The sequence below is a fragment of the Aphelocoma coerulescens genome, chromosome 1A (genome assembly GCF_041296385.1).
Source record: "Aphelocoma coerulescens isolate FSJ_1873_10779 chromosome 1A, UR_Acoe_1.0, whole genome shotgun sequence".
Lineage (NCBI taxonomy): Eukaryota > Metazoa > Chordata > Aves > Passeriformes > Corvidae > Aphelocoma > Aphelocoma coerulescens.
The window spans coordinates 38,179,263-38,206,139 of NC_091014.1; positions in this window are offsets into that span (position 1 = coordinate 38,179,263).

Sequence of the window (26,877 nt, forward strand, 5' to 3'; positions counted from 1 at the left end):
CTAGTATAAAATGCAGATTTAAGCCATATATTTGACTAGCCAGTAGTTTTCTAGCTAAGATCTTACTAATACATGCAAGGTGCTGCATATCTTGCAACACAGTGTTCAGAAACTTGGAAAATAATGATGTTTCATAGATGTGTTTTTAAAATTGGCAGCTTCAGGAAAAAATAGGCAATAGACTTTGGGTGTAACTGAAAACTCTGCACTAAAGTATTGGAAAATAATCCTGGATTTAGTGGTTCAGAAACACGGGGTGAGACTCAGCTTATACTTTTTATTGGTCGTGATTCTATCCACAAAACCATGGTGTGAGCTGGTTGGTAAAACAAATTGGGTTTTCTTTTTAATATATATTTTTTTTTATGGATTGGTGTCCTTTTTTTTCAAAAAGCCCCTCTTTATAGTAAGCTCTTATCAATCTAAACTGTGAGAAAGTCACGTTTCGAAAACATTGAACTGGATGTTTTTGAGCAGTTCACTAGATAATGATCTAATTTAATATATTGTCCTGTAGAACAGCGTATATGTTTTGGCAAGCAAATTATTGTCCTAAAATTCTGCTTTAAAGCAGTGCATCTCCTCTAATTACTTCAGTGGAAACTCACTTGCCAAGTTCTTATGAAGCTAATCAGAGTTGAACTTGAAGCATTCCCCTATGCTTCATGTAAGGGTAGGACACACACTGAGGTTATTCTGTGGAAGTGAGCCTAAAACATTTGAAACACAGAACTGTCCGCCAAAGAACGATTACTTTTCTTATTTACACCCCCAAAGTTAAAGGTATCCTCAGTTTCCCCTTGCTTTGGAAGAATGTCCAGGAAAAGTTTAGGTCCCATAATACTTCCCAGCATCACATTTCATACTCACAGATTCCTATTGCTTTATACAGGATTGGTTCTAGGGTTTCTTTTAGGGTGTGTTGCTTTGTCTATCCCCCTTGCTCTTTTTGTCTCAGTTCACTGAATGCCAAGATTTGTCATTGGTTAGATGAGGGAACACAGCTGGCATCATTTCTTCCAGCAGGGCCATGCATTTTCTAGTCTCTGACCTTGTTCATTAATTTCTTCCATGGTGGAATATATAAAATTCTTTCCATTCCTTGTTATAATAGAGACTATATGCATTTTCATAAAACCTTCAGTCAGTATCTCAGTGAAATATAAAGTAATGGGAAGACATGGGTGATATATGTATATATTACAATGGTACAACCCAAAGATAAATTGACAACGCGATGCCATTTTCACATTAGCCATTTTCTCAGAACATTGGCTGAGCAACGGTTATAGCAGAAGCAGAAGGTGTTGAGAGAGGGATAACAAAGAGGGGAGAAACACAAAGAATTTCTTTCATATTGCACACGTGAACAGATCAGGTTTGTTCAGTATAGGCAGAGGCACCATTCTCCCTCCATTCCTAGGAAATAATGCCATAAGGATGAATTAAAAACCATAAAATTTACTGAGGTAATTACAGGAGAGAGGCATTGGTTTTATTTAGAGTACACTTAAGTCCCATTTACAAAGATTTTTCCACAACCAGGATGTGCAATTCTGAAGTTTTTCCCATGATCCTATAAACCATGAAAGTTAAAAATAAGGAAGTAAATATCATAAGTACAATTTAAAAATCACAAAGGATAGGAACACTAGAGTAGTAAATGCATCTTTGCAAGAAGAGAAAAGGGAAAATAGCCAAATGAGATTCCACTTAACCTTTCTTGCAATGCATGAAACAGGCATAAAAGTGAAAGGCTATTTAAAATGCACAAATAAAATTCCTTTCACAAGAAATTTCTTTAACTCACAGGACTCATGACCATTTCAAATAATTGTACGCAAGGTGTTGATTAGATTCACAAAATATTAGTCATAGAAAAAAAGAACATCTAAGGCTACAATGTATTTTAAAATAAATAAAGATGTATTCAGTCACTTAAAGAGTCAGCTGGTTATCCGTATTTCAGGACAGCATCTCAATATTAAGACTTAGAATGAAATTTGGCCTACAGGCAAGCACAAACATGGTAAATGCTGAAAAAAATTCTTAGTAAATTTTAGTATTTAGATGTACAGCTTTATCAAACTGGCATAAATGTATTTATTCTTTCTGTATAGTATGAGAGGAGCAGATGCCCTGAGTAGAATGATCATTAATGGCAAGTAGGAAGAGATTTGTGTCACAAATTATTGATAAGATAAAGTCCTGAGTAAGCAATTCCAGATCCATACAATATGGAGGTATCACTGGCTTCAACAGAGGATAACCATGGTGCTTCAATCAGGCTAATTAGCTGTGCAGAAAAATGCCCAGGCTAATTAACTTTGGCAGAGAGTGCTGTTTGAATAAGACTATACTGCTCTGGGAGCCTAGTTACTGTCTTTGTGCTAAGCAGATGTAAGGTCTGCTTAATATTTATGATTCATTAGCCTTTTCTACTATCTGGTTGCCAAGAGCTTTTATTTTCAGGGAATTTGTTTCACCACTGTACGTGTGTGTACTATGGCATGCAGTATCCAGAGGCTCCTGTTACAAATGGCAGGCTGATCTACTCGACACCAGGACCTTCAAAGTGTGGTCTGACTGAGCACACCAGCTCTGAAAGATCCATGAAGGACAATGCCTAAAATCAGTTTGATACATACTTAGAGGTACACAAACCTAAGAAATTTGTAAAGGGATCTGAATCTTTATTCTCAATCTTTTGGGGAGCCAGTTAAATCTAAAAAAGGTTTAAATGTCCTGCCTAGAGTTCAGACCTTCCCACCTGGAAGCTGAACTTCTTTCCAACTTTCAGCACTCCTTCATTCTTGGAATGTATTGCTGTAGTTATGGGCCACAAGTAATTCTTCAGAACTATTACACTACATAACATAGCACAGTTTGATGTGAATATTCTTTTTCTTTCTCTAGCTATTATGTGGTGTAGATAATGGGTAGTTTTGTCACTGTCAGACAAGTGGTTTCCCCTCTAGAAGATCTCTCTCTGCTCTCAGAAATTCATTCCTTGAATTACTTTCTTCTTGCTGGGTGAACCCTAGTAAAACTGAAATGTCAAATGCTAGCAAGGAGAGATGATATTTTATCAGAAACTTACATCACAGTGACTGAGTAAAACTGAATCAAGTCTATTTTTCTTTTTTCTTGCAAATTGTTGGCAAGTTGTTATTAAGAAAGGCTAAAGATGAGTCATAAATGTTGAGCAGACCTTACAGCTACCCACAAACAATGAAGACAGCAACAGACTGGTAGGCAAGAGCTGGAAAAGACCTATATGGGCATGCAGGTCAGCCTTCTGTCAGCGCACAACTGCTCTCCACATTTCAAGGACTGGAGAGGTAAAATGTCAAGGGGAAATAATGATTTGCCTTGCATTTGTGAAAATAACAGATGTATTACATTTATTTGCTAGGTCTCTGTCTAGGCTAACTGTATGTTTCTGTGCACTGATCTGGTTTTACCTAAGGCAAGTTCTACTGAGGCTACCACCAATGGAACTCCATAGGAATGTTAAGACAAAGGATTTTATTGCTTGAAAGTGAAAAAATCTAAATATTTAAAGAATTGCTGTTCTCAAGGAAACAGAATGAAGACATGTGCAGCACTGTGTCCACAATCCCACTATCTGTGTTCCCATTATGTTCCTAAGGAGCCACACAGTGTAGGCATATGAAGACCACTACTCTCAGGTCTCACAGCCATGCTTATTGTTCACAATTGCCAAGGATTCCAGATATGCTGGTCGTCCTGATTTATAAGCAGGAACTACTCAGCCTTTGGAGATTCTTGGCTATTGGAATCCACAATACAAACCCAGGAAACAGGCCTTACCCCAAGGATGCTCAAAATATTTCTTAGTGATCTCTGTGACAAACATGCAATAGTTTCTGGTACATTTCCATATAAACACAGGAGTTGATAGGCTGGTAACTAGAAAAAATCTTATTTTTAAAACTTTCTGAGTTAAAAATTAAATCATGACATTTTAATTCAACAACCTCCAAGACAATGTACTAGGAAATAGAGAACATGGATTGGAGCAAGAGGATGAGTCTTGGAAAGCAGGAATTTGTAGAAGAGTTTAGACACCTCAACAGGATCACTTTGTATATTTTCATGGCAGGAAAGACTAATGAAACCTTTTTATTTAAATAAAGGTGGAAGATGAAGCAGAATTTAGGCATAAGTCATCTGATCAAACTGAACTCATCCAGAAGTCAGGGATGAAGCCTAAACAGCTTGGTTCATAATAAGTGGACACAGAGGTACAAACAGAGCATACAAAAATTGAGTGTAATGACTTATTGGAAGCTTTCAGGGACTGAAGAGAAAGGCAGAACAATTATTGTACATAGAGATTCATACACTAAGCTCACCTGTTCTCCACTGCCTTCTCTATCCTGTGATGGTACCAGATATACAGACTTTCTGCAGACATCCAAGTTCTTATCAAAGTACTATGCGAGATTGTAGTGGCTTGATTCCAAATATCCATTACTTACTTATTTTCTGTGGTGGTGCAAGTGGCTGCAGCCACCCTGACCCCTGAGAGTAAAACCAAGACCAACTTAGGGTGGTCAGGCACCAAAGTTTAACCACTCACTCCTTAGGGTGAGAACCCATAACCCCCCAGTTCTGTGATCTACATGTTCTTACATGATTGGTTAGTGTTTTCCCCTCCCTATGTTATGTATAAAGTCATGAATATGCATTTCCCTTAGTTGATCAGGTACAAGTTCTGGAAAGTTGTTGTACGTGACACCCCATTGGCTCCTTCCCTTAGTCCCTCCTGTGTGTTGTTCCCATTGGTTCCCTCTACCCCAGCTCCATCTGCTATCCCACATCTTATTGGCTGTATCCCTTATCCCCACCTTTCCTATCCCCGGTATAAAATCTGTGGAAACCCTCAGATCCTTGGCTCTTCGTCACTGCTTCTTCACATGAATAAATCTGCTTAGTGGAACTCGTATGAGGAGTCCCCTCTCTCTCTTCTTTGCCTCCACCTGCATGCCCTCACACCCTGCTCAGAGACAGCTCCCTTGGGTGAGGAGCTTGTCCCCTCCTGTGTCCTCTCTTTTTGTGTGGACCGCCTAGGACCAGTTGGGTTGCGGCTAGACCTCCGGGCTCTCTTTGAGCTAGTACGCAACGTGACAATTTTCTTCTGTGACATAAGAATTAGGAAAAAGCAAAGCAGGCACAAAACTTAAAAGAATATAAAGAAGTTTATTGACAGAACTGAAAGAAGGAAAAAAAGTAGGAGACTAAACCTTCAGAACGCTTCTCTTCCCCCCACCTTTCTCCCTTCTCGTACTGACAAGGTAAAAAGACAACCCTTGAGATTTTCAGTCAGTTTACCAGTTTTCCAGTTCACTTAGGGAGAAGAGTCTCTCTTGCTCATGCTATGGAGACATCTCAACAAAAAACAGTTCTCTCATGGCTTCAATGTCACAGCAAGACAGCCGCCTGGGTTGGTTCTCTGCTCGCATGTGAAAGTCCCTTCCCTCGTCTTACAGCTTTCTCCACAACTCCTTTCAAGGGTCTACTCTTGAGCTACTGGGGTACAATTGTAAGGATGAGCTGTTCAGAAGCAAAGGTTCTCTTCACTTATCTCTGGGAGCATCTTCATTTCTAGGAACAGAGGTCTTCTTCTTCCCTGGGAGCAAGGGTCTTCCTCACTTTCATCTCTCTCTGTTCAAGCTTCTCATCAAATCACAGCTACTTCAACATTTGCTTGTTTCAGCACAGATACTTTTGCTCACAATTGCAGTTTGAACGCTCCACCCCCCCATGCTTTCATGAAATTACAATGGGTACTCTGATGTATCATAGTTGATCACCATAGCTTTACAACAGAATTTCAGCTTCTAGGCTTGAAGCAACTCCTCTTTCTCCTCTCTCATGGTTCCAGCTCTTCCTTCTTCACTGACTTTGGTGTCTTTATGGTGTTTTCTTCACGTGCCTTCACCCTTCCCTTTCCTTTGACTTGGGAGAGGATTGATGTCTGCAGGCTTCATCTGTTCTGGAGGAAACTTACAGAGTTTTAAAGAGAGTTAAATTAAAAAGAGTTAATCCCACCCAGGCCCCGCAGCTGGAATTCACTTATCACTGTTGGTCACATGATCTTTGCCGGGCAGTGGCCTCAGATGAATTTCGGCCACACTGGGTGAGGGCCGGCCTGGCCAAGCCACGCTGCTGGCCCGCCTGCACAGAGCAGGGCCGCGGGTGGAACAGGGCCGTGTGGCTCCAGGGTGGCTGTCTCCTGGCCGGCCCAGCCTGCAGTGAGGGGGCTGTGCCGGGTGTCCAGCGAGCAGAAGCGGCTGAGATCTCAGCCAAGCTGTGCCGTGGCCGACCCGGTCGGGCTGCGCCAAGCAGGACCCGGCCTGGCCACGCTGGCCACGCTGCGGGCTCCCAGTTACCTGTTGTGAGGAATGAGACAACTCTTTGTAGAAATTAAAACAATTTATTAAAACAGAAAAAAAATTGAAAAATTGCAAAAAAACTAACAAAATATAAAAATTTGGGATCCAGATGGCTCGAGAGATATGCCCCAGGAGCGCAGGGATTCAGGAACTTTAGGCTTAAGACAGCTCTGAACCTCAGGTAGAGAAAAAAATAAACTTGCAGTTTAGGCTGGTCAAAAAGAAATCTATTTCTAAAAGCCCCTAGAAAGGGGTAGGCTTCTCCAGCACTGCCTTAGCAAGCTGGAGAGGATGGGAGAATGAGAATGAGCACGTGTCTTTTTCTTCCTTTTATAGCTTTTGCTCCGCCCACAGTCCGCCCACAGCCCACCCCTTTGGTTCAAGGTAATTGGTGTTTTCCCCTTGACAGACCATCTCTGTCCACCAATGGCTCCTCCTGGTCAGAGGGGTGATATTAGTTGAGATAAGGGTCATGTGCTTATGGGGGGCTGGGCTGTTTGTTGCAACTGGGGTTTTTTAAAATCTGCCTTGAAACCAAGATACAGGTAAAACAAAAAATACATCCAACACATCTTAAAACACTTGTAAAGGTATACAGTAAACACAGGAAGACCATAAAAACTTGATTAGTGTACCTGGACTGATGGATTGCTTTAACATTCAATTTAAAAATATTAAGCTCAAATTAATTAAGGCACTTAATATGCAAAGACCAAGCACAAATAGGGATTTCATGTATGACAAGTCCCCCCTTTTTCTCTTATGTTCACATCTTTGGTCTTTGCATTTAAGTGGAGGTGGATAACTCTTCAGGGATAGATTCAAGCTCTTTAAAACTGTCCCACACTTGCTGGGCAATTTTTCTCTCCTTTCTAGTTTTCTTATTGTTACTATTATTGACATGCATAATCTTTTGAGCGAATGGTGGACGCTGCTGTTGTCCTTGAAGATCCTGGATCAGTGGCATGCCTTGGACGACAGTGGTGATTAGACGGATGAAACAAGGGATTAAACAAGGGAGAAAAATAAGTCCTGTAAGGGAAAGTCCAACAATAATTAAAGCTTTCTTCCACCATTGTCCTTGGAAAATATTTTCCCACCATTCAGAAGTGATCAAGGGCTGCCATTTCTGCACTGGAACATGGGCTAGTTTCCTGATGTTTTGGGTAATCTTGGTGATGGCTTCGCCGTGATCATCAATATGGATGCAGCAGTCTGAGGTGTTAAACTTGCCGCATACTCCACCTTCTTCAGCTAGTAAATAGTCCAATGCCAGCCTATTTTGGTACACGGCTGCTCGAGTTTGCCCTTGCTGTGTGTTAAGTAGTTCAAGAGCAAGAGAGGTCTCATTAGTGATTACCTCAATTAGTGCTTGCAGTCTGATGATCCGGTTTAGCATGTAGATGGGAGTTCGGTACCCCCAGCTCCCATCCTGTGCCCATGTTGCAGGTCCATATGTCTCTAGGATCCTCTCGGCTGGCCACTCTTCTTCTCCCCATCTCTGGGTCCCTCCTATTACATGTCTCTTAGTACGGAAAAGTTCATCATAAAGGGAGATTCCAAGGTGGGCTCCAGCGTTTTCAGCAAGTAGGAAGAAGTTTGGTTGAATGGCTCCAAGAGTGCAGCTCCCTTTCCAGCGAGGTGGTAAGTTGGAATAAGCTCGGTTACCACAGATCCAGTAGAGGTCTTGTGGTGCTTCCCAGAAGTGGGGTTGTATACTTGCTGCTGTAATCCAGTACTTGGAAATTTGTGGCAGGACAGAATATGGATTTCCTTGATCCCAGCACTGCCAGAATTTTTTAACAGGATTCAAAATGCAATTTTTGTTTTTAACCTTTTCTGCAGACCAGAATACATCTGGTTCTTGAGGTATCCACCAATGTTTTTGCCCATCAGTTACCAGGTACCTTTTGCATATTGTCTCACCAACTTCTTCTAAATATTTTCTTCCTTTCCTCCAGATGCATTCTTCTCCAATAACAGTATTGCTTAGCAGCCAGGTTTCATTGTCATGTCTGGTTGTGGGGGAAAGATTACTCAGTCGGAGTAAATCGGGGGGTCCAAGACTGACTCCCCGCCAAGGCCAACTCTCCGATTCTAAAGTTCCTCCGCACACCCAGCAATTTGTTAAATTTAGCTGTTGTCCAATCCTTTCTGCCAGGTCAATAAACAAGTTTTTCCTTGACATCAAAGGATTGTTTTCTTTTTGTTTTTCCTTTTCTTCTATGACCACCTCTTGGATCAGGTCAGTGTCATAGGTCTTTCTTTTCAACAAATCTTCTGTCTTGGTTATGTATCTAAAATTGAAACAGAGCCAATCGTCTTGGGAGGGGCACTCTCCCTTCTGCTTATGTATTTGGGTGCCAATGTTTTTGCCAATCCAGTACTTGTGACCTTTTACTGAGCAGATACTCAACCTTGTTATGTTATAACAAGATGGATTAACATAAGTATGTGCTCGGAAAAAGTGTCGAATTTGAAATGAGCCTCCTTCTGCCTGGTACACAGTCTTGTAACATCTGTTACAGCGGCTGTCGGCTGCTTGTGTAAAGGGAGGCCAGAGGACCCAGAGACAGATGACACTTAGTAGCAGGATGTTGCTCACTTTCCCCTTTTGGCATACCCGAGAGGAGCTGTCAGCATTTGGGTTGCCTCTGCTGGTGGGGGTTGTCATCTTTGCTTCTTTCGTCCTTTCTTTAGGCATCTCACCTTCAGATGGTTCTTCAGTGACCTCAGGCTTCTGGAAACTCATGGTTATTTTAGGGTTGGCCTTGTCAAAGATTAGAGTTATCGTGCCCATAATTTTGGAGTCTGATTGGACTGTTATTGGAAGAGAATGCTGGCTTCAAATGGAGCCTTACTATACAGTTGATGTGACAATATGGTTGTGTGAAGGCAGAATCTGTAAAAGGGAATAACAAAGAACAGAATTAACAGCAAAATATTTTCAACTTAGTTTAACAACTTGTAGCTAGCACTTATTACTGAGGTATAACTGGGGAAGAACTGGGAGTACAGGATTTTATTAACTTGGAGTGAGGGATGCTGAGTGGAGCTTTCAAACAGGGTGTTTAGTTTGATGGTTTGTCTGGAGGTTTCTTCTCTTCAATTGGTGGTGCCACCGGACCCTTCACCCTCTTGACATGCGTCCAGCCCTTTTCAAATGTCCGGACAGCTGTTTCAGTGGTTAGCTGGACCTGAAATGGACCTTCCCAGGATGGGGTTAATGACTTTTCTTTCCAGGATTTTATTAACACCCAGTCACCTGGATTGATGTGATGTAAATTAAAATCAAGTGGGGGAGTTTGTGGTAGAAAACCTCTTTCCCTTAGCAACTCTAGATTTTTGGCAATTATCTGTACATATTTTTGTACATTGGTGTTTCCACACTCTTTCACATTCAACTCTTGTGGTGTAGCAAGGTAGGGTAATCCATACAACATCTCATATGGTGAACAACCCAAATCAGATCTTGGCTGTGTCCTGATTCTAAGAAGAGCAAGTGGAAGGCATTTTACCCAGGTCCATTTTGTTTCCAGCATTAATTTTGTGAGGGTGTTCTTGATTGTCTGGTTCATCCGTTCCACTCTCCCAGAGCTCTGTGGATGCCACGGGGTGTGTAATCTCCAATTTGTTCCTAATTGCTGAGCCAATTGTTGTACAATTTGGGAGGTAAAATGAGTACCTCGATCTGAATCTATGCGGTGGACTATCCCATAACGGGGGATAATTTGCTCGAGGATCACCTTACTCACTGTCTGGGCTGTTGCATTGACAGTTGGAATAGCTTCCACCCAGTGGGTAAGGTGATCAACGATTACCAATAGGTATTTCCACCTCTGGACAGGAGGCATTTCTGTAAAGTCAATTTGAATGTTTTGGAAAGGCCTGATTGCTAATTCAATTCCTCCGCCCGTGTTCTTTTTCATTACCTTTTTGTTAACTTTTTGACAGATTACACAGTCCCGGGTTATTTGGTTGGCTATTTCATAAACACCAGTGCATCCAAAGGTTCTGAGATAGTGATCCGCCAGAGCCTTTGAACCCCAATGATTGCTTTGGTGGATATTTTGTAGAATTTCTCGGGTTAAATTTTTGTTTAAAATTTGGCGTTTATCTGGTAAATACCAGCGGCCTTGAGAATCCTCCTTGGCACCAATTAAAACTAATTTCTGTTTTTCCTGATCAGTAAAAATGGGCGTGGGTAAAATGTTAGTTTGTGGAATAGTGTCAGATGTGGTGGTGTTAGTTGGAAGTTGGTTTACTTCCATCACTTTTACCTCTTCTTCCACTGCTGCTTCTTTTGCTGCCAAGTCTGCTAGGTTGTTCCCTCGAGCTTCTTTTGTGGTTCCTGATTGATGACCTGGAATATGCACCACTGAGATCACCTGAGGCAGTTGCAGTGCTTTTAGAATTTTTAGGATCAATTCCTTATGTAGGATATCTTTCCCTTTGGTGTTTAGGAACCCCCTTTCGGACCAGATTTTTCCAAAGGTGTGGACTACGCCATAAGCGTATCTGGAGTCAGTGTAAATGGTCCCAATGCTTCCTGCTAGTCGGTGGAGTGCTTTTTCTAGGGCATAGAGCTCACAGACCTGAGCTGACCAGGTCGGCGGCAATCTGCCCTTTTCTAGCACACACATTTGGTGTCCATCGACCACTGAATAGCCAGAGCATCGCTTTCCATTCACCACTCGAGATGACCCGTCAATGAAGAGGATTTCCCCTTCATTGAGGGGACAGTCCACCAGGTCCTCTCTGACTTTTGTCTGGATGTCAATTATCTCAATGCAATTGTGTTCAATTTCTTTTTCTGATGGGGTCCCATAAAGAAATTGAGCTGGATTTTGGTGTGTACACACAACTAACCTCAGGTGGTCTGAGTGCATGAGAATGGCTTCATATTTGACTATTCTTGGGTCAGTTAACCACTCTGCAGCCCTGTGAGCTAAAATGGTTTTGATTGAGTGTGGTGTATGCACTGTCAAGTCTCCACCAAAAATGAGTTTTTGACTCTCCGAGACCAGAACAGCTGCTGCGGCGATGGACTGGATGCAGACGGGCCATCCTCTGGACACTGGATCTAGTAATTTGGAAAGAAAAGCAACCGGCTTCCTGACTCCTCCCCACTCCTGGGTCAAGACGCCATAGGCAACTCCCTTCTCCACATTAACAAATAGATCGAAGGGTTTTTCTAGTGAAGGAAGGCTTAAAACAGGTGCTTTTGTTAATTTCTCTTTCAGATTTTGTAATTTTTGTGTGTCTGAATTAGTCCAATTAAAAGGTTCTTCTATTAGTTTTTCATATAAAAATTTGGCAGATTGTGAATACTGATCAATCCACAGTCTGCAGTATCCAAATAGGCCTAATAATTGCCGGATTTCTCGTTTTGAAGTTGGAGGTGGTAGATTTAGGATTCCTTCTACTCTTTCAGCACTGAGTTTTTTTGTGCCATGGCCAATTAGATGTCCCAAATACTTCACCTCCTGTAGCACAAATTGTAATTTAGGTTTTGACACCCTCAGCCCGTTCCTCCCTAGAAAATTCAGTAACTGAATTGTAGCAGTTCTTACCGTAGACTCCTGTTCCCCAGAGAGGAGCAGGTCGTCTACGTACTGAGTTACCTGAATCCCTTCGGGTGGAGAAAAGGAACTTAGCAAATCTTCTAGCGCTTGGCCAAAGAGTGTGGGTGCCTCGGTGTACCCTTGAGGCAGGCGAGTCCAGCGCAGCTGCTGCCTCCGTCCAGTGTCTGGATCCTCCCAGGTAAATGCAAAGATGTCTCTGCAATGAGAATCTAGAGGACATGACCAGAAAGCATCTTTAAGGTCAATAACAGAGAACCAGGCATGTGCTGGGGGTACCCGACTCAGGAGTGTATAGGGGTCCTGCACCAGTGGGTACCTGGTTTGGACTCTCTTATTGACCTCACGCAGATCTTGTACAAGCCGGAATGACTTATCTGGTTTCTGGACAGCCAAAATTGGAGTGTTGTAACTGGATTTGCAGGTCTCAAGAATTCCATCTTGTAATAAGTCCATGATAACAGGCTTCAGGCCCTTTCTTTTGTCCTTGGAGAGGGGATATTGTGGTACACGTACTGGCTGGCTATTTGGGAGCAACTCAATTGTTAGAGGTGTGATGTCCATTTTTCCCCGGTTGCCAGGTTTGGCCCACACTACCGGGTCAATGTGTTGCTCATCTACTAAAGATAAAACAAACAATTTAGTGGTCATTTTTCCACCCTGTGGTACCACCCCAACCCTCAGAGGTATTTGGAAGTCACGTCCTAAAAGATTGATCCCAGCTTGAGGTAGGTATAGCACATCCCCTGTATGGGTACGTCCTTGTATGGAAAGGGTTACATTTTTAATTACAGGAACAGCAAAGCTTTCACCATTAGCACCATATATATCTAATGTATCTTGAGAAATAAAACATCCTGGAGGTGTTTCAGTGACACAGGTTCTTTCAGCACCTGTGTCCACTAAAAACTCCACTTGTTGTCTCTGGGGTCCAGCTTCTAATTTTATCAAGGGCTCTTTAAGATGTTTTTGCCCCAGAGAATAAAGCCCCTGACCCCTTCAGTTGTTCAAAATTTGTCCCTCCATTTGAAGGACTCCTTGATCTCTCTGCTTTTTAAAACAGTACCACTGCCCGTGGCCTGGTTTATTACAGTATGTGCAAATTAACCTCTCAGGTCTTTGAACAATTGGGGTAGATTGTTTATTGCAAACACAAACCTGTGGCTGTTGCTGAGAGCAGATTTGGGTTTGCTGTTGTGGGATGCCCCTTTGGGAAGTTCTTTGTGTAGGAGGGTTGTGGATTGGAGCATTAGTACTGTTATTCATTATTCGGCTTTTAGCCTTCATCCTCTCTTCATCCCTCCTAACAAAGACTTTTTGGGCTTCCTCCAGTAATTCATCTAGTTCCCTCTCTGGCCATTTTTCCAATTTTTCCAATTTTTTCCTGATGTCAGGCCAGGAGTGAAGCACAAAATGTACCTTTAGCATAGTTTTGCCTCCCTCACTGTCTAAGTCAATGACAGAATAAAGTTGAATGTTATTCCTTAACCGAGCCATCCAAGCTGTTGGGGACTCATCCTTTTCCTGTTCCCCACAAAATGCTTTTTTCATATTATTAACTCGAGGAACAGCTTCTCTAATCCCTTTTATAATTAAATTTCTGTAGTCTTTCATGTTCCTCCTGCCCTCTTCTGAATTTGGGTTCCATTCAGGGTCTGTCAGTGGTAATTTTTGTTCTCCAATTGGGCCCTGATTAGAATTATTTTCTCTGTCCCAGACTGTCACTCCTGCAGCTCTAATCAATTTTCTTTCCTCAATGGTGAATAAGGAGTGAAGGATGGATTGTATCTCTCCCCAATTATAAATATTAGGGCCGAGGAATTGATCAAATTGGTCAGCTAGACCAATTGGGTCAGCCATCAGGCTTTTCATTTCCTTTTTAAATTCCCGTACCTCAGATGAAGCTAGAGGTACAACTACATAACCAATTCCTCCTTGAGCATTTCCCATGGGTACCTCCCTAAGAGGTAAAATTTTAGACTCATGGGGAGTGCTAAGGCAGGTGGGACAGTCAGGTGTTTTAAATGATTTCTTTCTAGTGCAAGATGCTGGGCCATCCTGGCTAGAAGAAATCCTTTGTCCGGTTGTCTTTTTGTGAGAGCAGGAAGGAACAGAATTTTCTTTTTCACTTTCATTCTCATTTTCTGAGTCCCTTTCGATTGGGTGGCTTGAGGAAGGAAGGACCCTTTCTTGTTCAATTTGGACCCTCCTTTCTGGAGGAGTTACTGGAGGAAGGTAGTCTAGGGGGTCCCACTTTGGTTTATTTAATTTAGGTTTTTGTTTTTCTTTCTGTTTGTGTTCTTCTGCAATGGAAAAAATTTGGTTTGAATTTTTATTAAGTCCAATTGAATTAGATTTAGTTTCCTCTTCCAATTCTATTTTTTTGCTTTGGTCTTCATTTTGTTTTTGCCAATAATTTAACCAAATTTTAGCATAGTCTAATTCATCAGAATGTTTTGGAGCTTTGTAATGTACATAAGAATGCAAAGCCTCACAAAGCCATTTTTCAGAAGACCCATACTTGGGCCATCTGAGCCCATCTTTGTTAATTTTATGTTTTGGCCACTTAAAAACACAGTACCTAATCATTTGACACTGGTCTTTTTCTTTAGTTAAAAGATTTTCTTCCCACTTTAGGAGCATTTGCCCTAACGGACTGTCTGGGAAGATTTTGTATTTCTTCATTAGGTCTTTCTTTTTGCTATTCGCTTGTCCCATTTTGTTACTGGGAAGCAAACAAGTAGCTAGTGCAGAAGAAAAATTTTTTTTTTTTTTTTTTTTTCTAATTAAATAAACCAAAGTATTGTATTATATAAAACAATTAAAATATTGCATAAGGAAATAATATTACAAAATAACCTAAATTCAATACACTATCACAATAAAAAAAATGATAATAAAGTTATAAGCATAAAATACAATACAACTAATGTAGAGAAAAGCAAGCAGGGTTAGTAGATATATAAGGGAATGAATGATGGCGAATCTGTGGGAAAAAAATTAAATATGGCAGGCTGGTGAGAAACAAATATGGTGCAAGAAAAATTAATTTTAATTATAAAAAGAATAATTAGTGAATATTTAAATTGGTTAAAGTATAACTGAAATTTAGATAGTTTTATACATATATACTTAAGATTTAAGAAACAAGAGTTGTCTTTATTAGCAAAGGAGAGATAAATTTAAAATATTTATAATCGAATTAAAGGAAAAAGATTATAATGAATAACACAAACAGTAATTCAAAATATCAAAGTAGTGTCTTATGATTAAAGCAGATAAAGCAAATTACAACTACAATCCAATAACCCAAACACTCCAAACTAACAGGAAGTATAAAGGTGCTAGATAGCACTGACCACAAGAGTGCAGCTAAAACAAGTTCACACATGCACAGGGGTAGCAAAGGGGTGCAGTTCAAATTAAAAGGACACAAAATGGCGGCCGACCACGTGGCGGCCCGAAATTTCAAAATGGCGGCCGACCACGTGGAAACCCGAAATTTCAAAATGGCCGCCGACCACGCGGCGGCGCGAAATTTCAAAATGGCCGCCGACCACGCGGCGAAAAGGAAAAGAGAGGGGTTTAAAATGAGGTTTCTCCTCAGTTCTAGACCCGAGGAGACTGAGACACTAATAAAAATGAATTTGGGGCTGCGCACACCCCTAAAACGTGGAAACCTCCCCCCAGAAAGGCTGATCACCACACTCGATCCTCCCCTCTGTGTCTCTAAAGGGGTGATCCCTCGTGGTGCCCTTAAAATGAACCCTTTCAAGCACACTCACACACACACTGGGGGCGGCCAACCCCCCCACACACTCTCTCACAAAAGGAATTCCACTCGGAGGTTCCCCAAAAACTAATAGCCCTTAAAAAGGGTAAGTCCCTAACTAAGTTCCCTTTAAGAAGGGTTCAAGCCTTACCACAAGTCTTTCTCCACCGGAGGTGTCCTTTCTCTGCTGCAGTAATCCTTGTGGGAGCCCAGAAAATCCAAGGAGAAAAACCAAAAAAATCGCAAAAAATCAAAAATAGTAAAATTAACCAAAATACCTGGATTTTAGGGCAAAAATAGGATCCCGGCGAGCCCCCAAAAGAGTTGTGAGGAATGAGACAACTCTTTGTAGAAATTAAAACAATTTATTAAAACAGAAAAAAAATTGAAAAATTGCAAAAAAACTAACAAAATATAAAAATTTGGGATCCAGATGGCTCGAGAGATATGCCCCAGGAGCGCAGGGATTCAGGAACTTTAGGCTTAAGACAGCTCTGAACCTCAGGTAGAGAAAAAAATAAACTTGCAGTTTAGGCTGGTCAAAAAGAAATCTATTTCTAAAAGCCCCTAGAAAGGGGTAGGCTTCTCCAGCACTGCCTTAGCAAGCTGGAGAGGATGGGAGAATGAGGATGAGCACGTGTCTTTTTCTTCCTTTTATAGCTTTTGCTCCGCCCACAGTCCGCCCACAGCCCACCCCTTTGGTTCAAGGTAATTGGTGTTTTCCCCTTGACAGACCATCTCTGTCCACCAATGGCTCCTCCTGGTCAGAGGGGTGATATTAGTTGAGATAAGGGTCATGTGCTTATGGGGGGCTGGGCTGTTTGTTGCAACTGGGGTTTTTTAAAATCTGCCTTGAAACCAAGATACAGGTAAAACAAAAAATACATCCAACACATCTTAAAACACTTGTAAAGGTATACAGTAAACACAGGAAGACCATAAAAACTTGATTAGTGTACCTGGACTGATGGATTGCTTTAACATTCAATTTAAAAATATTAAGCTCAAATTAATTAAGGCACTTAATATGCAAAGACCAAGCACAAATAGGGATTTCATGTATGACACCTGTCCAAAAGCTGGAAGCAAGAGAGCTTTCCTGGTGTTTGTTCTTAAATGTGGATCACAGAGGTGTGTCAAGCTTCTTAAGTGGCTTAAAAAGCTGCCAATATTCAAACTAACCAGTTGATTGGTTCTATTGGGTCTAGAGGAAGCTCTAAGCGCCTCTTTGCAAAGAATCACTTCTGTGGCTGATGGAGCCCTCTTTAAATAAAAACCCAAATATGCTAAACTATGATAGAGATGTATCAGAATCACTGGTTTTGGAGATGCCAGAGGAAACAGTCTGTCACTGAACTTTGAATTTCTAATTCAGCATAAATGTAGAGAGAGAAAATATGACTAGGGTCATGTCCAAAAAGGATTTTGGAGTATGTCAAAAATATATGGTACTGCAGCTTCACTCTTGGGTGAAATAGAGTGCTCTTGATAGAGCTTAAGCTGGATCACCTGACTGATCTTTCTATCCTTAAATTCTGGCTAAAAATTACAAGGCAGAACAGCTCTATTCTTAGAGCTACTAGAAACATTTTCTGGAATGGAATTTTGCTCATTTGGTAGTTTGAGAGGTCAATTGGATGCACTTTTGGAATGAGAGATATACAAAATGTTAGGCTGCAATCTTTTAAAATTTTTAGCCATTGCCATTAATTTTAAGGGTAAACATGTCACCAGGCTGGGCAGCGGATATGCGCTTCTGGGTTTGTCTCTTTGACACATACTGAGCAAAAAATTAAAAATGAAACTAGAACTATTTAGAACAAAATTCATTCTTTTAGGATCAATATGCAACTCCACTTGAAAAGCTTTGCTCTCAATAGAATGCATTTTGCAATGTATTATCTCAATAAATTCTGTTGGGGGTATGAGTATGCAGCTTTTGGGGATTTGTTTTCTTAAGTACAACAACTTGATTTTTGATTCATGTATTGAATATTTCTATTGATTCCATGAATTACATTACACAATTCATACTAAAATAAGAAATGAAAATACTGCCTTCTGTCTACGTCATGGGAAAAATGATCAAGTAGTGTCTCTCATTTGGTGAAAAAACCTTATACAATGTATGAAAAACACAGTAATGAAATATTTCACAGGTGGAAGATGATTAATAAGAAGAGATATTAAATGTCTTGTCAGCATGATGACATAATATCATTTACTACCATCAACCCAAATAGTGGTGTCAACCACTGCAAGCCACTAATCATTTAAAAAGAAAAAAATGTAGAGAAGAGACAGAATAACAAAAAGAAAAGGATCTGACTCAGTTTGTGGCATAAACATTTATATTGAAAAGCTCTATTTTCTTGGAGGCTCCAACAAATAAACTTCAATAAAATTTTGAAAAGTGGCCTTTTCCTTTGAGTTTGCTTTTATTTGGTCTCTCTGTAAAGTAGGTCAGAACATATAGAGCACTTCAGTGACACTGGCTATATTTACCAATGGAAGAAAAGTATGGTATTAGTGAAATTAGTGAAAATGTGAAAGTTTTTAATTCAAGAGAAAGTGTGAATTACTATTATTATTATTGTTGTTGTTATTATTATTATTATTATTATTATTACTACTTTACCAAAGTGGCCAGGGCAGGACTCTCTAAGGCCATTCTGTGCATGAAAATCCCACTTCAAAGCTGCTCAAAGAGAATTCCACACCCAGACTGGAATACTTGCCCCCATCATGGGGGGGACATGAACCTTTCGGAGTGGGTCCATAGGAGGGCCACAAAAACGATCAGATGGCTGGAGCACCTCTCCTGTGAATATAAATTGAAAGAATTGGGGTTGCTCAGCTTGGAGAAGAGAAGGTTCCAGGGAGACCTTATCACACCTTCCAGTATCCAGAGGGGAAAAGAGAGTTGGAGGGGCTTTTTACAAGGACATATAGTGATAAGACAAGGGGTAATGGCTTTAAACTGAAATAGGGGAGATTTAGATTGGATATTAGGTTGATCATTGTGATTTTTATTTTTGTTGTTGTTATTATTATTATTATTATTATTATTATTATTAGGACTGGAACAGGTTCCCAGACAAGTTGTCGATGTCTCAACCCTGACAGTGTCCAAGTTCAGGTTGGATGGGTCTGTGAGCAACCTGATCTAGTGGAAGGTAGTCCTGCCTATGGCATGGGGTTGGTACTAGATGATCTTTACTGTCCGTTTCAACCCAAACCATCCTATGATTCCATGATAATTCATCTGTGTATCTCCTGGAATAAGGTACAAAGACATGTACGGCAACAGACTGTGTCAGGATTGTGTAGGTACCTATGACAGTCAGGCTTTGTAGATCCCAGTCAAAAATTATTCTATTGTAAATAGCCATGCTGAAGGTACAAAACCATCAAAGATATTGTGTGTTACTGCATTACAATGGGAAGCCTTTTAACTTCACAAAATACAGAAAGTTAGAGATTATATATATCACATTCCCGTTGGATTGACTCCATTTTCTTTGGGCTCTCTTTTTTGCCGCTGATATTTGAACACTTTTTTCATTCAGTTGGGAATTTACTTACAATGGGAAATGTGTAAGATCCTCAGTAAATGAAAAGAAGAAATGTGAACTGGGGATATGATGAAGCAAGACATGAAGTGTGTCAAAAATGTGACTGTGTCTGCATGTTAGGTGTCTTTGACTTAAAACTGGGTGACTGCAGAATTGCCAAGAATGAGTAAGGCTGAGTGGCTGAAAGTGCAGTGAGAAGTCCAGGGGAAAAACAGTTAATGTGTTTCTTGTTGCTCTGTTTATTTGCTAATTTAGTTCAATAGAACTACTTCTAAACAAGAGAAACCATATTTATATGGTATAAATTAGGGACGGTAAAAATAAGATGAAGGGGGTTTTTATTGTCAAGCCAAATTGTTGAAATAGGCTAGCCCTATTCAGAAACAGTTGAAATACAATTTTACAGAAAGTGGCATATCCATAATAGGACAGATGCTTTTTGCTTAAACCCCAGAATATTTTATTCTAAGGCTCATGAGAACTGGAAGTGCTTGATTTGGCAAATGGCATAGTATGACATTCTCAGAAAGGAATTTTTGATTTTGTGTATCATCTTGTGTATCATCATCTCAAGCTGGCATTGATTTTAGAGGAAATCAAAACAGCTTAAATAAAATATTTAAATTTGCTCTACCAGAAGGTCCTTAGCTTCTCCCAACAGAAATGAATATTCAGACTTTATGAAATCTTTCAAGGATATGTTCCAACTACAAAGCAAAAGTATGCATCCTGACCATACTTCTAGGCATTCTGGTGCTGCACTTGCTTATCATAACAGCTTTACTACCTGAAAATATAGAGAGTGATGTCCTTGCATCCTATAAATCATACGTTTCATCCCTATTCTGTACTGGTTGTTGGCAGAAAGGTGAAACTGTGCAACAAACACTTTTCTTGTAGAAGTTTAGAGTCTCTTAAGTACCCAGAGGTCCATGCTGAAGAGTTATTGACATTATTTTTGTTTTGTTGGGTTTTTTGGCATTTATTTTTCTATTAATACCTGTTTTCTTAAAAGTAAAGTGGTCCCTTTTGTTCTGGTCAGCAATTCCTTAGAGATTCTAATTAAGTCTTGTCCATTACAGCCCATTAGATGCATTAGATGGTGTTAAAAAGCAATTTGGTTTCCTTCCCCAGTCCATGCCAGCATGCTTACTCAATTACTTCCACAGAGCTTTAAAGATGAAATTTTCAAAAGCATCAGCATTGGCAAAATGCTGTTTTCAGTAAGTCAGTGGTCATTCCATTGACTTCAAATTGACAAGAAACAAAATAGCAAATGTCCTTGTATCTTTAAAGACCCAAAGATGTCTAAATTATGGGAGAGCACTGTAATACATTACAGCAATACCCCTAAGCTAATTAGTTGCTGCTTTCAGCAGCTTCTTCTGTTAATATAATTCAATTGCTTAAGAGCCTCTTCCCTGTTCTGGTTTTGGGGAGTAATGGAGACATTTTTATTATAACTGACACTGGCAATGAGATTTCAGAGCTAACTTTATGAACCTCATTTCTTTTTTTCCCTCTAGAAACACTACTTTTAGAAACAGAAAAACAAATATTGGAACTTATGAGCCTATCAGGGTGGAAAAGAAAGTAGAAGCAGTCAAAGAACTCCTGAAATCATTCTACATTTAATAATTCACAAAACATGAAAGGAAAAGTAAACAGACAAGATTGGAGTAATCTCACTGCAAAATATAGAAAGCTGTGTCCCTAATGCTTGTCTGAGTGTCAGGGATATTGTTCTTCTGAATATCCTTCAGAGTCCTTCTCAATTTTATTTTTGTTTTTAGGTTAAATACCGTTGTGAGATTTTTTTCTCACACAGTTTTAACTTTCAATATGTGAAAGTTAAAGTTCTTTAATGATGGAATTAAGAGACACAAAAGCTTTTTTTTTATATTAGGAATATATTTATTGTTAGTATTTTGAAGCAAAACAACCACATTCCTGATAATGATTATTAGAGACTGGAGGTAGGTCTCAATCAGGTAGGATCCAATATTTAAGGCAAGCTGACTGTCATGGTTCTATAAGGTTCCTAAGAAAGGCTTCACAGGGGAGAGCAGATTATTACTCCTTGGAGGAAACTCAAAGCCCTCACTCAGCCCCTTATTGCTGTTAAACTTTCTAGACAGTTATTTCTTTGGGGATTTAATAAATACTGACAAATCAACCAACTTCTATTTTGTGTCCGAGTGGCAAAGAATAAGCTCTCTAAGAGGCTGAAAAGTATTAATCACATACATTTAAGTAAGAGAAGAGAGACATATCTCTCCATTTTGGCTCTAATAGTGATAATCTCGTTCATTACAACAGCTCATATCCAAGCCTTGGAGTCCTCATTTACCACTCCTTGGTGAATCAGTGCAACACTGAAAGTTGTGTCAGGCTATGCTGATATGTTAGGCGGTGAAATGCAGCAACAGACAAACCAACACAGGGGCTGTGGCAGCACCTCAACCCTTGCAGGGTGTCCCATGGCAGCACAGGGGACTCCTGGCACAGCCCTTAGGTGGGCAGTGCTCCCTCCCTGAGCCCCAGGGAAGTAGCTGAGCACTAAACTCTGAGGGACCTTAATGCCATGTAACCTCTGGTTATATGTGATTTACAAGGCTAGTAGAGCAATCTTGTTAAGAGGAAAACAAGGAAATAAAGACAAAATAGCTACTCAATAATAGGTATGAGGTGTTAGGCAGTGTGCCAATTCCTTTCCATCTGTATTCAGCATCTGTTGACTTTTGCTCATTTTGTTGTGTTTTAAGCACTTTTCATTGATTACAAATTCAGATGCTGTGATTTCTACCAAGTATAATACCAGAAAATTGTCAAAATATTTGCAGCCAAATGCATACCCATTCAAAATTCCACAACTTTTAAACTTAAGCTTACAGGCCAAAAAGAAAATGAAATATTGCTTAGATTCACGATTTTCATCAGGAAAAAAAAAAGTTCCATTTTTCAGTGCAATATGATGACTTTTAGATTAAAACTTTTAGATTGGTTGATACTGGGATTAGAATTCTCCAAACCAAATATTTTCACCTGTGTAGATGTTGAGGAAAGATGGCTGGTTGTAAAATCAGAGGAAACGGAGAAGTTATGTTCACATCCTAACAGAAATTATAACAATATGGAATTTATAGGGTAAAATACAGATACTACTCCCTGGATGGAATGTGGTTGGCATGCTTGGAACCTATTCCATGATGATTCCCAGACACACAATCTGCAGCTGCAAGCACCTGCTAAGGGGGATGGAATGGACGGTGGAGCAGAGTAGAAGCACCACAGACAGGCTCTGTTGGAATCCATGCAGGGAAGGGAACTCAATGGTACTTTGCAGCTAATAAACTGCATAATAACTGTCAACAAGGGGAGATACTGAGAAGATGTCTTGCTGCTGAAACAACCTATGCAATAAAATAACTCTCCTCAGATAAACTTGGCTCATTACAGCATAATTGTAATATTAATGCACATCTCCATCCCAAAGTTACCCACCTCCAAGGTACAACCAACCCTCACTGAGGAAGTGCTCTATATTTTATTGACTATATTTTTAAGAGCAAAGTGAATTTTACATCAATCAGCAACAAAGATGTATGGTTAGAGTCACTCAAGCTCCAGTTAAAGAATTAATATAAAAGTAAGTTGAAAATGGGAGAAAGTTAGGGAAGACTCCATTGTAACTACTGGGATTAGTCAACAGGCTGAACCTGTCTTCTCCCCCATAAAGACACCTATTGGGTAAGAATCGCACTCTGTGAACACTAAATACTTTTGCTGGGGATCAGAGCTTGTCTGTATATTGTTTGAATGTGGTTTTGCAGTCAGATTCCATCACCAACAATTCTCGAACCTTAATCTTTCACATCTTTGTATTAATAAAGACTGTTACTCTGTAGACTATTGATGCAAGTCCTTCATGGGTGCTGGCAGTTGCTGGCAGCAGGTAAATCAAATAAAGTGGAAGACCCACTGAGTAGTAAAGTGGGAAGACCTGCTGAGGGCTCTTATGCTGTTTCTTTGTATCCCTAATTAAGTCAGTCCAACCACCCTCCAATCCAGCAGGACTATTCAGTGAAGGCTCCCCGTAGTGGGACACTGACAGACTCGGTGGGCACAAGGGTCATGCCTTACTTGGGACACCGACAGACAGATTGAATACTAAGGGTCGAAGAAATCTCCCCTTTTCACGTGACATGTAAAAACATGTCATTTCAGATTTTCCAAGGTTGATCAGTACAATTATTTCTGTTTTCCAGACTGGAGGGAAAATAAATTGGTTTTTGGCAATAGGAAAACTAAATGAAATGGGAAATATTTTTTCATCAGTAAAGACAGGATAAAAATAAATTGACATGGTACCTAGATCATAGTGTAGCACATTGTAGCACTTTGATGATAAAGCAAAAGAAAAGCTAAAGGGAAGACAGTAACAGATTATTCTGGTGAATATTCTGTTGAAGGAGATGAAGTCAGTTTTCTGGTTTTTTTTAAGTAATTATATAAATACAGTAAAAGACAATGCAGAAGAAGCAGGCTGTCAGGTCATTAGAGTGGGGACACAGAAATGAAGGATCTGGTTCACTTAATAAGCAAGCTCAACAGGGAAAATCCAGGAAGTTTTTTTTTCTCAGGTTTTATTTCTTCCTTGTTAAGCTTTTAATGTTTTGTTGCTATTTTTTCCTGTCTATAAGGCTGAGCAAGGACCTCAGTGAGATTTGAAGTCCCTGTAGATTTTCCTGCTGGCTCCTAAACTGAGTATAAGTACAATATTCCCAGGCTTATCCAGCTCTGCTTTAGAAACCATTTGTAATCCACACAAGAGCAGTAAAGAAGAAACATATACCGTATTATTACTGGGATAATTGCTGCCTGGCTAATCTCAAATTTCATTGCTTCTGGGCTTCTTTTCTTATTAGCTGTGAATGTTTATAATTTCAAGTGATTGTATAAGTCCTTCTTGCCTCATCTAGCTCCTCTGCAGAAAGAACAGTTGTCCTTGACTTTAAAGCATTATATATTCTGCTTCGTTTACAATACATCCAAATCCACTCTAAGCAGTCTTTCTGTTTCTTGGTGATGTGCCAGTGATTCTGAACAGTTAGATCCTGCCAGCTATTGCTATTGTCAATAGCCAACTTTCAGGAGGAAAGACATGCTGTAAAGCTTTGAAGTAGTTGATCAGCTATGCTCAAGCGACCGCTGCTCCCTATGTAGATGGAGCTTGGATTCACTGCACACACTTCTCATTTCAGTACAAAGTCAGAGAAAGAGATCTGAGAAATGTCTCTGTTCATCTCCAAAAGCTGAAAACAAGGTCTACTTTCTGTTGCTTGCATATGTGGCTAACATCCTCTAGCACACCATCAGCTTGTATTTCCTCTTTCCTGAGGAGAGCAGATACTGTGCTGCTTATTTCCCCGCAATTTAATGCACCCATTTTGGTAAACCTGCATCCAGTAGTGTCCAAAATCCAGGCATCCTTTCTCTCAGGTGAGTCCCCTAATCACCAGTCTGAAAACTTCTCTGTTTCTTACTTTCTAGGTCAATTTATATTTATTTATTTTAAAACTGCCAAAGCTCCAGATGGAGAGGTGGCTATTGCAAACAACACTACAGCTGCCAGTTGATTACAAGCTCCCTAAAGACAGGATATCACAGGACCTCTTCCAGGACAGATTCCCTTCCCTTCCCTTCCCTTCCCTTCCCTTCCCTTCCCTTCCCTTCCCTTCCCTTCCCTTCCCTTCCCTTCCCTTCCCTTCCCTTCCCTTCCCTTCCCTTCCCTTCCCTTCCCTTCCCTTCCCTTCCCTTCCCTTCCCTTCCCTTCCCTTCCCTTCCCTTCCCTTCCCTTCCCTTCCCTTCCCTTCCCTTCCCTTCCCTTCCCTTCCCTTCCCTTCCCTTCCCTTCCCTTCCCCCTGTATTGCAAAATGCTGGACTAATTATCATGACAAAGTTCTCATCTTCTTAATTGCATCTAAATGTTCACTACTGCTCTAATTACTCAATAGTGGTGATTTTAGATATATTTCAGGAAGTGGGATAAATGTTTAAAAAATTTTCATGTCTTAGGTCTTCCGGAGAAGAGCAGAAAAAAGTATTTTCTACTGGAAAGAGTTTGGAGAAAGATTGTGTTTAAACTCACAAATTTTAAGTGTTCAGGTGTCTTGCTGGTTTGAAAACAAACAGTAACAATCAAAGGAAATGCATTCCTGAAGAGAGGAGTGTCTGTGAGTACTCCTACATTGACAATTCAGACTTCTAATCTTTCTCCTTTCTCCTTTTTTTTATCTCTTGTACACAAAAATTCCAAATTATAATGGCATTAACATGGTTCTCCCATTTTTCTTTTACGTATTTTTACCTAATATAGCTCATAGGACCTATAGGCTTGTCTATTTTTTGCATCTCTTTTACTCCCATCTTGTCAATGCTGTCCTCCTCTAGTGGAAGTATTTATTCAGAATCCTTTGACAGGAGATTCTAAAGATGTGGATGTCAGGGAAAGCTGAAGCATCACCATAGCATTATGCAAAAATATCTATTGTAATATAAATCCCTATGCCACAGCAATTTTAGCCTCTCATTTAGTCACTTATACAAAATGTGCTATAATCATGGTGAAGGCATAACTTATTGTTGCACTGATAGATTCCATACAATCAGTGCATTGTAAAATATGATGAAAATCGAGTTTTATTCTGGCAATTCAGCATTACATGACAATAGAGGCACTGCTCCCTTAAATCCTCAGTCCTTTTTTTTCGACTGGCTGAATCTGCTTTTCCCAGAGGTTTTGAGATGCAGCCAAGTAACATCCACTGTCCTTCTCAGGAACTGTTCCCCATCTGACTAAAAGAGCATCAGCTGGGTCCCTGACCCTTTACAAAGAATTCCCCCAATGGATCTAAAAGAATGAGTCCCACAAAACTCCAACCCATCATAAATTAATTTTTCTCTTTTGAAAAGGGAAGGCCACAGATGCCAAGCTGGAGAAGGTCATCTTTGAGAAGCTGCACCTCCCTCTTTGGCAAGCTCCCTATGCTTCTATCCTGGCATCACAGCAGCCACTGCTGGCTTACACCCAGCTGTCTTTGCCAGTTGGTCTCACTCAGCCTTTCATCTGAGACTTCCCATCTATCTTCCTAAGGCTGAATCTCTAAGACACAAGACCAAGACATCTTCTGCACCTCTCACCCTGAAACAAGATTTTTGTGCCAATAAAAAATGATGTGTTTTCATAACATTCCTGACCTCATTTCAGGGAAAGAATTTCCTTTTTTAGGATCTGTTCTTTGGCTTCAGGAAGACATACAGCAGCCTCTGCTCTGTTCTTATGAAACAACTTGACTTCAATAAAAGATCCAGGTAGAATGAGAAAAACAATGTGTGGGTTGTCCAGGTCTCCTCCTTAGCCTTCTCAAAAGATTGAGGGACCCTACAGCATTTCTTCTACCTCAGGCCTACCCTGCTTTTCCATCAATACATTTTTCTGCATTCAGTTTAATTAATAAGACATT